Source organism: Sminthopsis crassicaudata, chromosome 3, assembly GCF_048593235.1.
Source record: "Sminthopsis crassicaudata isolate SCR6 chromosome 3, ASM4859323v1, whole genome shotgun sequence".
In the NCBI taxonomy this organism is placed as follows: domain Eukaryota; kingdom Metazoa; phylum Chordata; class Mammalia; order Dasyuromorphia; family Dasyuridae; genus Sminthopsis; species Sminthopsis crassicaudata.
In genome coordinates this window covers 341,133,694-341,146,884 of record NC_133619.1, presented here as the reverse complement: position 1 = coordinate 341,146,884, position 13,191 = coordinate 341,133,694, and the positions used below count along the sequence as shown (strand labels likewise).

Genomic DNA, 13,191 nt, shown 5'->3' with positions numbered 1-13,191 from the left:
TCTTTATAGTATAGCATCTGTCACACTCCTCCTTTCACATGAGTCTCCCTGAATAACAATCTCAAGTTCAAAGTATCCTGGGAATCCCTATCTATCCAAAATTCATAACCTCTTACTGATGAGTTTATTTTTCTTCTGGTGCAACAGAGGAAAGAATATTACTATTACTGCTATAATTACTATTGCTGTTGCTACTGTTGCTGTTACTAGGTAGCATTTACAAAGTATTTCAAGGTTTACAAAGTTCTATGTTTATGTTAAATCATTTAATGAAATAACATAACAAAAAGATTTACAGTAGAATACAAGACACTGTCTTCCATAAATATAGGTATCTTAATCATACACACACACACACACACACACACACACACACACTGGGCCAATTAACATCTCCCATTCTATAAGAACATTAGTGTTTTCAGTCAATGTCTTGATAATTTTACTCCATGCTGAATGTTCTCTCTTGGGACACATTGGTCACTTGGGCTTTGCTGGTCTCTGCTGGTCCCATGGTGCCTGTTTTCTGTTGCCACATTACTCAGTTTGTCTTGTAGCATCAACTAAATGGTGCTCTGGTACCTGCTGTACATATAGTCATCTCTTTAGGAATGTGAAATCTATCACAGTTTCAATCAATAAGGCCTGGAACAATGGCTAGTGCCTTTCCATAATAAGGGAATCCTGATAGCTCTTGAATTATAGTAATCACGTCTAGCTTAAGAAAATCAGGTAGCATATATTCCAGTCTCAAATTCAGTCTTTTCCCCCCAAATCCTCACGTCTAACATGGGACTGAATATTGCCAAGATCAACTCTGACTTAGCATGTTAAGGAATAGTATCCAGAGTAAGAGACTAAGGAAGCAATGCCAGAGTTATTTATCCCATTTAGTCTGCATTCCTGTCTTCATTATTCATTTCTGTTTTCAGTAGTCAGTAAAACAATAAAATTTATTCCACACTTATGTCAAGTACTAAGTTACTGAGAATACAAAAAAGACAAAAACATGGCTCCTTTCCACAAGGAGTTCACATTCTCTTAGTGAAGACAACATTCAAACATATATATACATATATATATATATATATATATATATATATATATATATATATATATATATATATATATATATATATATAGTATCCCTATCAAAGATTTCTCTTTATTTTTTATAGCAGATGCTGACGTATTTACAATTATTTTGTGGTTATCTTTTTATTCATGTTCAACATGAGTGCTATAATATAAAAAGGCCAAATGTCCCATGAAATCAAGTATCTTGTTGCTTTTAAACCATCAATAAAACCAACTCTGACAAGTTTTTTTTTTCTTTTTCAATACCTGTGAAATATTTTACCACTCAGGTGTAACATACTTTTGTGTTTTATAACTTTTTAAAGGTATTTTTCATACTCTTTGTTTGTTGTTTGATTTCTTAACCTTTTTTGAATAACTGAATAGATATCTCATATCGAGAGAACCAATAGTTATATTTATGTATATAGATGGTCCAATAACAATTTGATTATTAGTTGTATGCCCTCTTTTCTACAGTCCTCCTACTAGCATATTAAAATTTTGCATTTTTGTATTTATTCTTTGTATTTCTTCATATTTATTCTTTGTTTCAAGGATTTTTGTGGCTCATGACTAGTAATGCTATCTGTATTTAGTTAAGTTTGTCCTTGAACACTTGACACATTGTGTCATCAGAACCGTATTAACATGATTTCTATCATGTTAATATCTGGCAAAGTTTTTGTTCAATTTACATAGTCTTTGAAAACTTGAGTCATCTCAATTCCAAAATATGTGGCACTGTATATTTGTGGAATCCTAATTATGAGAATAATAAAATTACTAAATTCTTAATAGATTTTAGATGAAGTCACTGATTTGAAGATTAATTTTCTGATTGATTGCAGTTGATTATTCAAAGTAAAATCATCATCAATTAAAATACTAAAGAGAAGTATAGAAAGGGTTATATTTTTTTTATTTTCATCTAAATAGCAAAGTCTCATTGTTATGAAAATTTTCTCACCTAGGTCTCATGAGTAAAATTATACCTTATATTCATTCTCCCTATATACTAGAAATTGAACATGACTACTTCTCTGAATATGAGAGCTTAACTCATGAAAATCTACAAAGAGATATTGATTTTTTTTCTGAAATAGGACTCAAACCTGGCCTAGAGAGCAAGAATTTAGTATGTTTAATTTGCTTTGTTCAGTATCACAGCACAATCAGGTCCTTCATAAATGTTCCTTTGATGGTGATGATAGTAGGAAAAAAAGAAAAGTTAACAGGTTGAAATGTTAAGTACAGGTATTAATAAAGGCTAATAAGCAAGGTAAACTTTTGATCAGGATACTGTATGAGTGAAATGCAAAAGAGAATATATTTGATTTAAATGAAAAAAATAGTTTTAAAAAGATTTCCAGAACTAGGTTTTAGAATCCCATTTCGAATTCCATTTTTGCCATAGTTACTAGATATGTTACCTTGAACAATTTATGCATTCCTTTTGATCCTCAATGTCCTCCTCATTCAAATATGGATAACAATATTTTCCTTATGTATGTCCTAAAGTGATTGTGAGAATCTATCTTAAATATCAAGTTCTTTGAAAGCTCGAAGTGATTTATCAGATTTTATCATTATTATGTTGATAATCAAACGAGACTAGAAAGGCTCTAAAAATATTAATAAATATTGGCACTTGTGCCTGCTTGCCAATTTCTATGAAAATTATCAACACATGTATTACAGATACCTTGAAAGCCTTAAGCAAAAAGAAAGAAATTTATAAAGGATGCCATATCCTTTCAGTCACTGCTTTGTAACTGACTGAAAGGTATTAAAAATACAATTAATTAACAAGAATGTATCATGTGCCTTCTAAGTGTCAAAGTTTAGACCTCCTCTATCACACATAAAGAAAAAAACTGAAATAATATCTACCCTCAAGAAGCTTTCATTCTATAGGGGAAACATGAGGGTGTGTTAAAAATAGATGCAAAATAAATATATGGTCTTTTGGGAAGGGAAAGATAATAGCGTTGAGAAGAAAAGACAATGTAAAGGGCAATAGAAGTATGTGGCTTCCTGTAGAAAGTGTATGATTAACTACTGTATTATTTTTAAAAACACATTGAATCTGTAGAGCAGTGGTTCTCAAACTCATTGGTCTCAAGTACCATTTCACCTTAAAAATTATTGAATATCTCAAAGAGCTTTTGCTTATGTGAGTGATATCAATCAATATTTATGGTATTTGAAAGTAAAATTTAAATAAATTAATAAATGTTTAAGTATTTTAAATTTACTTTTCAAATAACAATAATAAACCCATTGTGTAACATTAATATAAACAGTAATTTATGAAAAACAATCATATTTTCCTAAAGAGAAAAATACCTTGTGAGAAGGTTGGCATTGTTTAAATATTTTTGTAACTGTCTGACTTGATAGAAGACAGCTGGATTCTAATTTCTGCTTCTGCATTCAATCTGTTGTGATATGTTTTTTAGTTGAACTATATGAAGAATAAACAATCTCACACAGATATACTATTGGAAAAAGGAGGAAGAACTTTAGTATAGACAAATCTCAGTATTTTTATAAAAATGTTAACCTTGAAGACCTTTTGAGGATTTCAAGGGCACTCAGAGGTTTCCCAATCATGCTTTGAGAATTGCTGTTGCTTCTGAATAAAATGCAACCTTAAAAGCTCACTTTTGATGAGATATTTGCATATGTCAAGAGGATACACAATTTATTAAAAGCTGTTAAAACAGAGATAGTCCTCTGATTATTACCATTAACTAGAACATAAAACATGGAGATGCATATTTGTCAAATATGTTTGCTATTTTTGTGGAGGCCATCCAGAACAAAGTCCAAATCAAAGTCTGATTTCCATTATATCATAATATCCTCCTGATGCTACTGTTTGCAAATGACTTTATACTGATTACATCAAGGTCTGAGATACTGCAGAGATCTCTAAATCTCTCAAAAAAGGTCAGTCTAGCCATCCAGAGAGGAAAAACCAAGTGGATGAATAATGCCTATTGTACAGAGTATTATATACTGTTGGATAGATACCCAGCCATGACCTATATCTTGGATAAATTATGCAAATAGACAACGAGCTGGACTAAAAATTGGAGAGCTGGTTAGGTTGCTTTTGGGAAATTAAAAGAGTTTTTAATGATTCTAAAATTATCTGCAAAACAAAAGGCAATCTTTTCTCCTAAACTTTTCCTTAAGATATTCTTGGAGCTGAAAGTTACATAGCATGAATACTCTATCTCGAAAGACTTAGATTGACCTACAAAGGTCAATGACAAGGCACATGTTGGGGATATGTAAGCTACAATTTATTACAAATGAAAAATTGAATGGGATAAAGAATGTGTAAAGAATGTCATGAAAAATGGAGATCTGGGGAAGGAGATGGTGATATGAAAATTAGGTACTAAAACAGTATCTTTGATGCCTACACAGTATCAAGAGATCTAGAGGAAGTCTTAAAGCTTGTTGGGTGGACCCTCTGCAGATTATTTCAAACAGGACAAGGACAAGAGTTACACAGAATGAGATTGAGTGTCAATGGTTGCAAACTACATCATTAGAGTCATAACTCACATCAGTGAGATCAAGATCAAATAAAGTATTGGATTATAACCAAAGGATATAACATATTATTGGATTAAAAAAAGATGAGACTTAATTGTTATAGAGCATATATCTATATCACTCCAGGTCACTTCATTTTAAGAAGGATGGTTTCACATTGTTTGTGGGCAGAAAAAAACAAAACAAATAAAATAAAATCCCAAACAAAATAGAACACTTCTGCTTGACCCTGGTATCTAAGCTCACTACCATTAGATTTCTCTCTTTTCATTCAGGTCATACTTCAACATGTTTATTATCCACATTTGGGGTTTCCATTACCTGTCTTCTCATCCCTCTCTAACCCCTTGCAATATAGCTTTGACCTCCATTACTCTACTGAAAGTGCTTTCTTAAAGGTCATCAATGACCTGCTTTTTGCCAAATTCAATTTTCATAGTCCTCATGCAACTTGACCTCACTGCAACATCTCAAAGTATTCTTTCAATGTTCCCTTGTTTTCTATAGCCCTCCACTAGGCAGACAATCCTCCAACTTCTCTTGTTCTTGTGCTGCCACTTCTTTTTTCTTACCATTACCAACAATCCTAGGAAAGAAAGGGAAAGGGAGAGGGAAAGGGAGAAGAAGAGTGAAAAGGAGAGGAAGAGATAGATAGATAGATAGATAGATAGATAGATAGATAGATAGATAGATAGATAGATAGATGAGAGATGAGGTACATAGAGAAGATAGGGAGAGACAGTGATAGGGACAATCAGAGAGACAGAAAGACAAAGACAGAGAAAGAGACAGGTACAGAGAGAGGCAGAAAGAGAGAGAAAAAGAAAAATAGAGAAACAGTGAAAGAGACAGAGAGAAAAAAGACACAGAGAGACATAGATAGAAAGACACACACACACAGACAGAGAGACAGAGACACAATAACAGAAAGAGACAGACAAAGAGAGAGAGAAAAAACATACACATAGAAGATTGAAGATATGAAATCATGAAATGATCATACTGGAGTTAGGTCACAAGAGTACTAACCCTACTTCAATAGTGAATTAGCTTCTTAAGTGTAATGCAAGAGAATAGTCAATTCTCCTATTATTCCTGAATACTGCTGGTAAGTTAAGCTTCTTTGAAAATTGTTTTTATGATGACACTTCCCTAAAAATAAAACAAACTCCAAACCCTCAAACAAAATTCATTGATAAGATGTATCCTTCTAATGTATACTCTAAACTTCTTAGCTGAGCATTCAAGGGCTTGACATATCTGCATCCTACTCCATACACGACATATCAGATGGATCGATTTATAGCTCTTCTACCTCATTTCTACCTCAGCTTTCATTCCTTCCTTTATGGCCCTCCTCCTTTCAGAAATGTCTTCCAGTCAAATTTTACTAATTTTTCAAAATCAACTCTGAAGTCCTTGATTTTGACCAGTTATATTCACCCTGATTTCTCTTCTTTCTCTGAACATCTATAGAATTGTTTAGCTATACCTCTCATTTGGCACAGAATATTAACTGCCTTGTATTGTTAACATGTTTATACTTCTCTGTATGTGGATGTGACCATGTGTGTGCGTATGTATATATATATATATATATATATATATATATATAGAGAGAGAGAGAGAGAGAGAGAGAGATATTCTGCTTCTGTCTCATATATCTATATTTCTATATCTATAGCTATTTATCAAGATAGCTATATGCATATCGTACACAAATGCACATACTATATAAACACATATACTTATATATTTATTATGTAGTTGTGTGGATGAATAAATGTGCATATATGTGTGTGTACAAATATAGTGCAAAAACTATAGTATGTGTATATATGTATATAAATACACACACACATATATATAGATATATACATACATACATATATATATATACATATATGTGTGTGTATATATATACATATACATATATATATGTATATGTGTGTGTGTGTATATATATATATATATATATATATAAGCAAAGCAAGTGTTCAATAAAAAGGGGGACAGTGGATAGAGCACCAGCCCTGAAGTCAGGAGCATCTGAGTTCAAATCTGGTCTCAGACACTTAACACTTTTTAGCTGTGTGACCCTGGGCAAGTCACTTAACCTTAATTGCCTCAGTAAAAAAATAAACATGTCAATTTATTGACATTAAATATCACAATAGTGTTAAATTATATTAATAAAGTGCTATAGAATTCAGAAAAGCTGCCAAGATGTCTGAGAAAGCAATGAATTACTGTAACCCTCACATGTTCACCACCAGACAACTATGAAATAGCCCCTCAAGATAGGTTCTGGAGTGAGGGTGAAATAATATTTTAGCCTGAGGAAATTTAAGATTACCAGTAGAGGTTCATCATCTCCCTTAGGTAATGGAGGGTACAGTCCAAGAAAGGAAGCTAGCAAGGTGGCAGTAAACATCTCAGCAAGTCAACAGGAGATCTTGAACCCTAGTGAAGGGGGTGAATGGCAACATCAGGACTCCCCATTGTGTATGGGCAAAACTAGAGGAACCAATGGACTTCAGCTATAGGGGACCTTCATGTACAATGGTATAATACCAGTGTAGCCCTGGCCAAACAGGCAACTTCCAGTGGCCAGACCTCCACATGCCTCAGCAAAGACCCAGGCAAAAAGTCATCCTTCAGAGGCCAGACAACTATGTGCTTCAGTGTAACCCTAGGGAAATAGAAAAACACTTCAAAGAAACAGGTCAAAGCACATAACAGATACCACCACTTATATTCTGGGTCAGCACTGAGGAAGCTGCCAGGCAACCCAATCCTACTAAGCCAGCAATAGATATGAGGGTCCAAATGGGTGACTCAGAGCAACATCAGTGCTGCACCAGGCAGATATCTAGGGCCTATAGCCACTGACACTAGAAACCTGAGACAGTATTACTTCCCCCTGGGGAGAAGAACTCAAATAAAATAAGGAAAAAAGAAGAAGGAAAAAAATGAAAGAAGGAGTAAGAGAGAGACACAGACTGAGAGACAGAGAGTGACAGAGAGAGAAAGAAGAGAGAATGAGCAAAAAACAACAAATAAAGAATATAACCATAGAAAGTTATTGCGATGACAGAGAAAACCAAGATACTAACTCTGAAAAGGGCAACAACATCAAAACACCTATGGGCAAAACCCCAAAGATAAATGGGAAGCCCAGAAAGAATTCATGAGACCTCAAAAAGGAACTAAAATATTATAAGAAAAGTTGAAGATTGGGAAAAGAAATGAGTGATGCAAGAGAATTGTTTTTTTACAAAGTCAGCAGAAAACTTCTTAAAAAGAAGAATTGGCCAAATGGAAATGGAGGTACAAAAATCCGCTGAAGAAAACAGTTTCTTAGAGAGTACAATTGGCCAAATGGAAAAGGAAGTACAAACTATACTATTATTTTTGAGGAAAACAATACCTTAAATGTTAGAATGGGGCAAGTGGAAACTAATAACTCTGTGAGTCATCAAGAATCAATTAAACAGATTCAAAAGAATGACAATATCAGATTTACTGAACTACCTGAAAGCCATAAAGGAAGACCTGGGCAGTATCTTCCAGAAATTATCAAGGAAAAGTGTTCTGATGCCCTGGAACCAGAAGGCAAAATAGTCATTGAAAAAAATCCACTGATCACTTCTGAAAAGAGATCCCAACATAAAAAACCCCAAAGAACATAAAATTTCAGAATTATCTGTTCATGGAAAAAAAGACTACAATTTGCCAGAAAAAATAATTCAGATATTCAGGATTACACAGGATTGGCAGTCACCACATTAAAGAATTGGAGGTCATGGAACATGATATTCCAGAAGCTAAAGAAGGTGGGACTACAACTAAAGAACACATATAAGGTAAAAATAAGTTTCATACATTAAGAGAAAAAGTGGTAATTCAATAAAATAGGAGGATTTCAAATTTTCATTAGCAAACCAGAAATAAATTAAAAAATTGATCTCCAATGTCAAAACCCAAGAAAAGTATAAATAGGTAAAAAGAGAAAATAAAATATAAGTTTTCAGTAGCACTAAACTGTCTACATCCCTACCTAGGAAAATGATACTTGTACTTCTTAATAATTGTATCACTAATAGTACAGTAGAAGAAATATATAGAGAGGTCACTGCCATAAGGTGAATTAGAGTCAATGACATAAAAAAAAAAAAAAAAAAAAAAAAAAAAAAAAAAAAAACTAAGAGATGAAAAAGAGAAATAATTATAATTGAGTCCAGAAGGAAGGGATATGTAGAAATGTAAATTATTTCATCTGAAGAGGCACAAAATATCTATTGTAGTGGAGGGAAAGATGGGATAGTAGGTGATGAGCATCATTTGGCTCATCAGTATTGGTTCAGAGAGGAAATAATATGCACAATCAGTTGAACACAGAAATATCTCTTGCCTAACAGGAAAGGAGGAGGGGAGGAGATAAAGTTAGGTATTAGGGTGAGGACTGATTGGAGAGACAGACGATCAGAGGAGATGATAAGTAGCAGCAAAACACTGATAAAATGAAAAAATAGGGTGAGCAATAGGGAAAATACACAGTAACCATAACCAAGAATGAAAATGGGATGAACTCTCCCATAAAATGGAAGTGGATAGTAGAATCAATTGAAAAACAGAATTCTACAATATGAAATACAAAATTTACAATAGAGTAAAGGTGAGGGCCTGGAACAGAATATATCATGTCTCAGCTCAAGTAAAAAAAAAAAAAAACAAAAAAAAAAAACACAAAATAAAACCAGGGGTAGCAACCCTGATTTCACAAAAAACAAAAGCAAAAATAGACCTAAAAGAGGTAAGGAAGGAAACTACATCTTGCTAAAAGGTATCATAGATAATGATGAAATATCACTACCAAACATCTATATACTTAGTGGCATAGCACCCAAATTCTTAAAGGAGAAGTTAAATGAATTATAGGAAGAAATAGACAACAAAAATATATTAGTAGGGAATTTCAACTGTCCTCTTTCAGAACTTAAGAAATCTAACCAAGTAAAAAGAAAGAAAAAAAAAAGGTAAATAGAACATTAGAAAAGTTAGGTATGACAGACCTTTGATGAAAACTGAATGAGAACAGAAAGGAATATATCTTTTTTAAAATTTTTTCCAGCAGCTACCAAATGGCATCTACCAAAAAATAGACCATGTAGTAGGACATAAAAAAACCTTGAAATCAAATGTAAAAAGGCAATAATATTAAAAGTATTTTTCAGATCATAATGCAATAAAAATTACATTCAGTAAAAGGCAGTAGAAAGATTTCAAATTAGTTGGAAACTAAGTAATCTAATCCTAAAGAAAAAGTGGTCAAAGAACAAATCATAGAAACAATCAATAACTTCACTAAAGAGAATGACAACAAAACAGCATATCAAAATTTGTGGGATGCAACCAATGCAGTACTTAAGGGAATATTTATTTCTCTAAATTCTTAAACAAACAAAATGGAAAAAGAATGTATCAATACATTAGTCTTGTAACTAAAAATCTTGAAAAATATTAAAAATTTCCGATTGGAATCAAATTGGCAAGATTAATAAAATTAAAAGTAAAAGATAATCAAACAAACAAAAAAACTATTGACCTAATAAATAAATCTTGGAGTTGTCTTATGAAAAAATTCAAAAAGATAGATAAACCATTAGTTAATTTGATTTTTAAAAAAAGGAAGAAGAAAACCAAATATCCAGTATCAAAAATGAAAAGAGTAAAGGATATTAATTAATAAAGAAGAAATTACAATCATCAGAAAATATCTTGCTCAATTTTTTTGCCAACAAGTCTGACAATGTGAGTGAAAGTGATGAATATTTATGTAAATATAAATTATCTACATTAACAGATCAGGAAATAGAAAGCCTAAATAATCCCATTTTAAGAAAAAAAAAGTTGAACTCCCTAGGAAAAAATTCCCAGGACTAGATGGGTTCAAGTAAGTTCTACAACATATTTAGGGAACAATTAATTCAAATACGTTGTAAACTATATGGAAAATAGGTAAAGAAGTCCTATCAAACTTCTTTTGTGATGTGAATATAGTGCTGAAACATAAACCAGGTAGATGTGCAAACCTAAAACGGGAAAAAATTGGAGACCACTTCCCCTAATGAATATTGATGTAAACATTTTAAACAAAATACAGTGATACCCTGGCACTCATGGAATTTGATATTTGATGCATTTCGAGGAGAAAAAAAAATGTTTCACCATTAATGCTTGCTCAGCACTTGTTGCACTTAGCTGTTGTCTTGGTTGAGCAGTAGGGATGTGAACTTGACCAATTGAATTACCCAATGCCTGTGACTGTATGCAGCTTCTTCCCAGCAAAAGGACTGTCAGGTTGAAATTCATGATGTTCAGGATGTGTGCATAATGAATAGGTTGCAGGGCATTTTCTGTGGTTGCATTGTCTAATCTTTTGTCTAATCCCAAAGTAGTAGTATTGGAAGGGGCACAGAGCAACTAAGATGCTTAGCAGTAGGAGAAGCAACATATGCAAGAGTATCAGCGGTGGCTTGAGCAGCAGTAGGTGGGAATGAGCCCAAGTGAAGGCAGCTAAGCTGGTTGGCGACAGCAACAGAGGACACAAGACCCCTGGTAGCCCCAATCCCAGGTGGCAGAGAGAGCCATGGGCAGTAGAAAGCATGGAACCATAGTTTCTGTGTCCACATCTAGACCCCCTTATCCCCACCAAGGAAGCTTGGGGATGGGGGTAGGGTATAAAGGATCCTAGTTCCTCTCCAAATGGGTTGGGTCAAGAAGGAGAGAACCAGGTTGGGCTGGACATGATTGGCTTATTTCTCCTCAATTGCAAATCTCACTTGCTTCTTTGGGGAATTGGACGAGGAGAGAGAATTAGGCTGAGAAATGGAGAAGTATTCCTTCTGCTTACCACTTGAGGTGCCTTCTGGAATGATAAGTACCAAGGTACCACTGTACTAGCAAGGTGGTCACATTAATATATCACAAGGATTATATACTATGACCAGGTAGGATTTATACCCATAATGCAATATTGGTTCAATATCAAGAAAACCATCAAAATAATTGACCATACTAATAAAATCAACAGAAATCATATAATTATGTCAGTAGGTATTGTAAAAGCTTTTGACAAAATACAGCATACATTCCTATTAGAAACTCTGGAGACCACAGGAATAAAGGGACCATTCCTTAAAAATATAAAGCAATTATCTATCTAAAATTACCAGCAAGCACTGTATGTAATGGGGATAAGCTAGAAACCTTCCTTAAAAGATCACTCCAAAAGGAGTAAAGCATCAAGGATGCCCATTATTACCACTATTATTCACTATAATACTAGAAATGTTAGTTGTAGCAATAAGAGAAGAAAAAGAAATAGAAGGAATTAGAATAAACAATGAAGAAACAAAACTATCACTCTTTGTAGATGTTATGATGGTATATTTAGAGAACTCTAGAGCATCAACTAAAGAAATTACTTGAAATAATAAATAACTTTAGCAAAGTTGTGGGATATAGGATAAGTCCACATAAATTATCAGCATTACTTTACGTAATCAACAAAGCCCAGCAGCAAGAGATAAAAAGAGAAATTCCATTTAAGATAACTCTAAACAATATAAAATACTTAGGAGTTTACCTGCTAAGACAAACCCAGGAACAATATGAACACAATTACAATACATTTCATACAAAGTCACATCGAAATAATTAGAAAAGTATCAATTACTGTCAGAACAGAAGCAGTGGGTTTGGGATGCAAGTTACATAGCAACTGGATATGGCTTGTCCTTGGGCAGAAGAAGCACCAATCTGAGCAGCAAAAGCAACAAACCAAAAAGTTCACAGGCTGTAGGTGGAGCCAATTTCCCCTTGGGAGACATGGAGGAGGGCAAGAAAATCTTTGTGGAGAAGTGTGCACAGTGCCACATGGTGGAGAAGCGGGGCATGCACAAGACTGGAACCAACTGCAATGACTTTTTGGCCATAAAACCAGCCAGTCCCCAGGATTCTCTTACATAGACGCCAACAAGAATAAAGACATCTCCTGGGGGGAGGACACTTTGATAGAATACTTGGAAAATCCCAAGAAATCCATCCCTGGAACAAAAATGATCTTTGGGTCATTAAGAAGACAGCAGGAAGGGCAGACTTGATAATATACCTTAAGGTCAACAATGAATAATAATTGTTTGCTATCTTATTTATTATAAAAAAGAGATGTCTTTCATGATTTTTCTTTTATTTTTTTACACGTACTATAATAATTCTATTTAAATTGGTTTTATCAACCAGAGAATTTTGATCATGTTTGTTTAGTCCTAATAAAGGAATGGTCATAATTACAGCCTCAACCAAGCTATCGCTTTTCTGTTCTTTTAAAAAGATTTGATTAAACAACTTTCTTTATCAAGTACAATGTGCTTCACCTCTGTCTTCAAAAGTTTTGACTGAATGTGACATCTATTACTAAACAGAGAAAACCTAATTAATAGCTTCATATGAATTTTACTTGTAGTGTACTTGGAG

The 13,191-nt window shown here is 33.5% G+C and overlaps 1 pseudogene; it reads left to right on the top strand.

Annotated features, from left to right (window-relative positions):
* The window catches only part of LOC141562110 (cytochrome c-like), a 147,325-nt pseudogene extending 134,478 nt beyond the window's left edge, over nt 1-12,847 (top strand).
* The last annotated feature ends 344 nt before the right edge of the window (nt 12,848-13,191 follow it).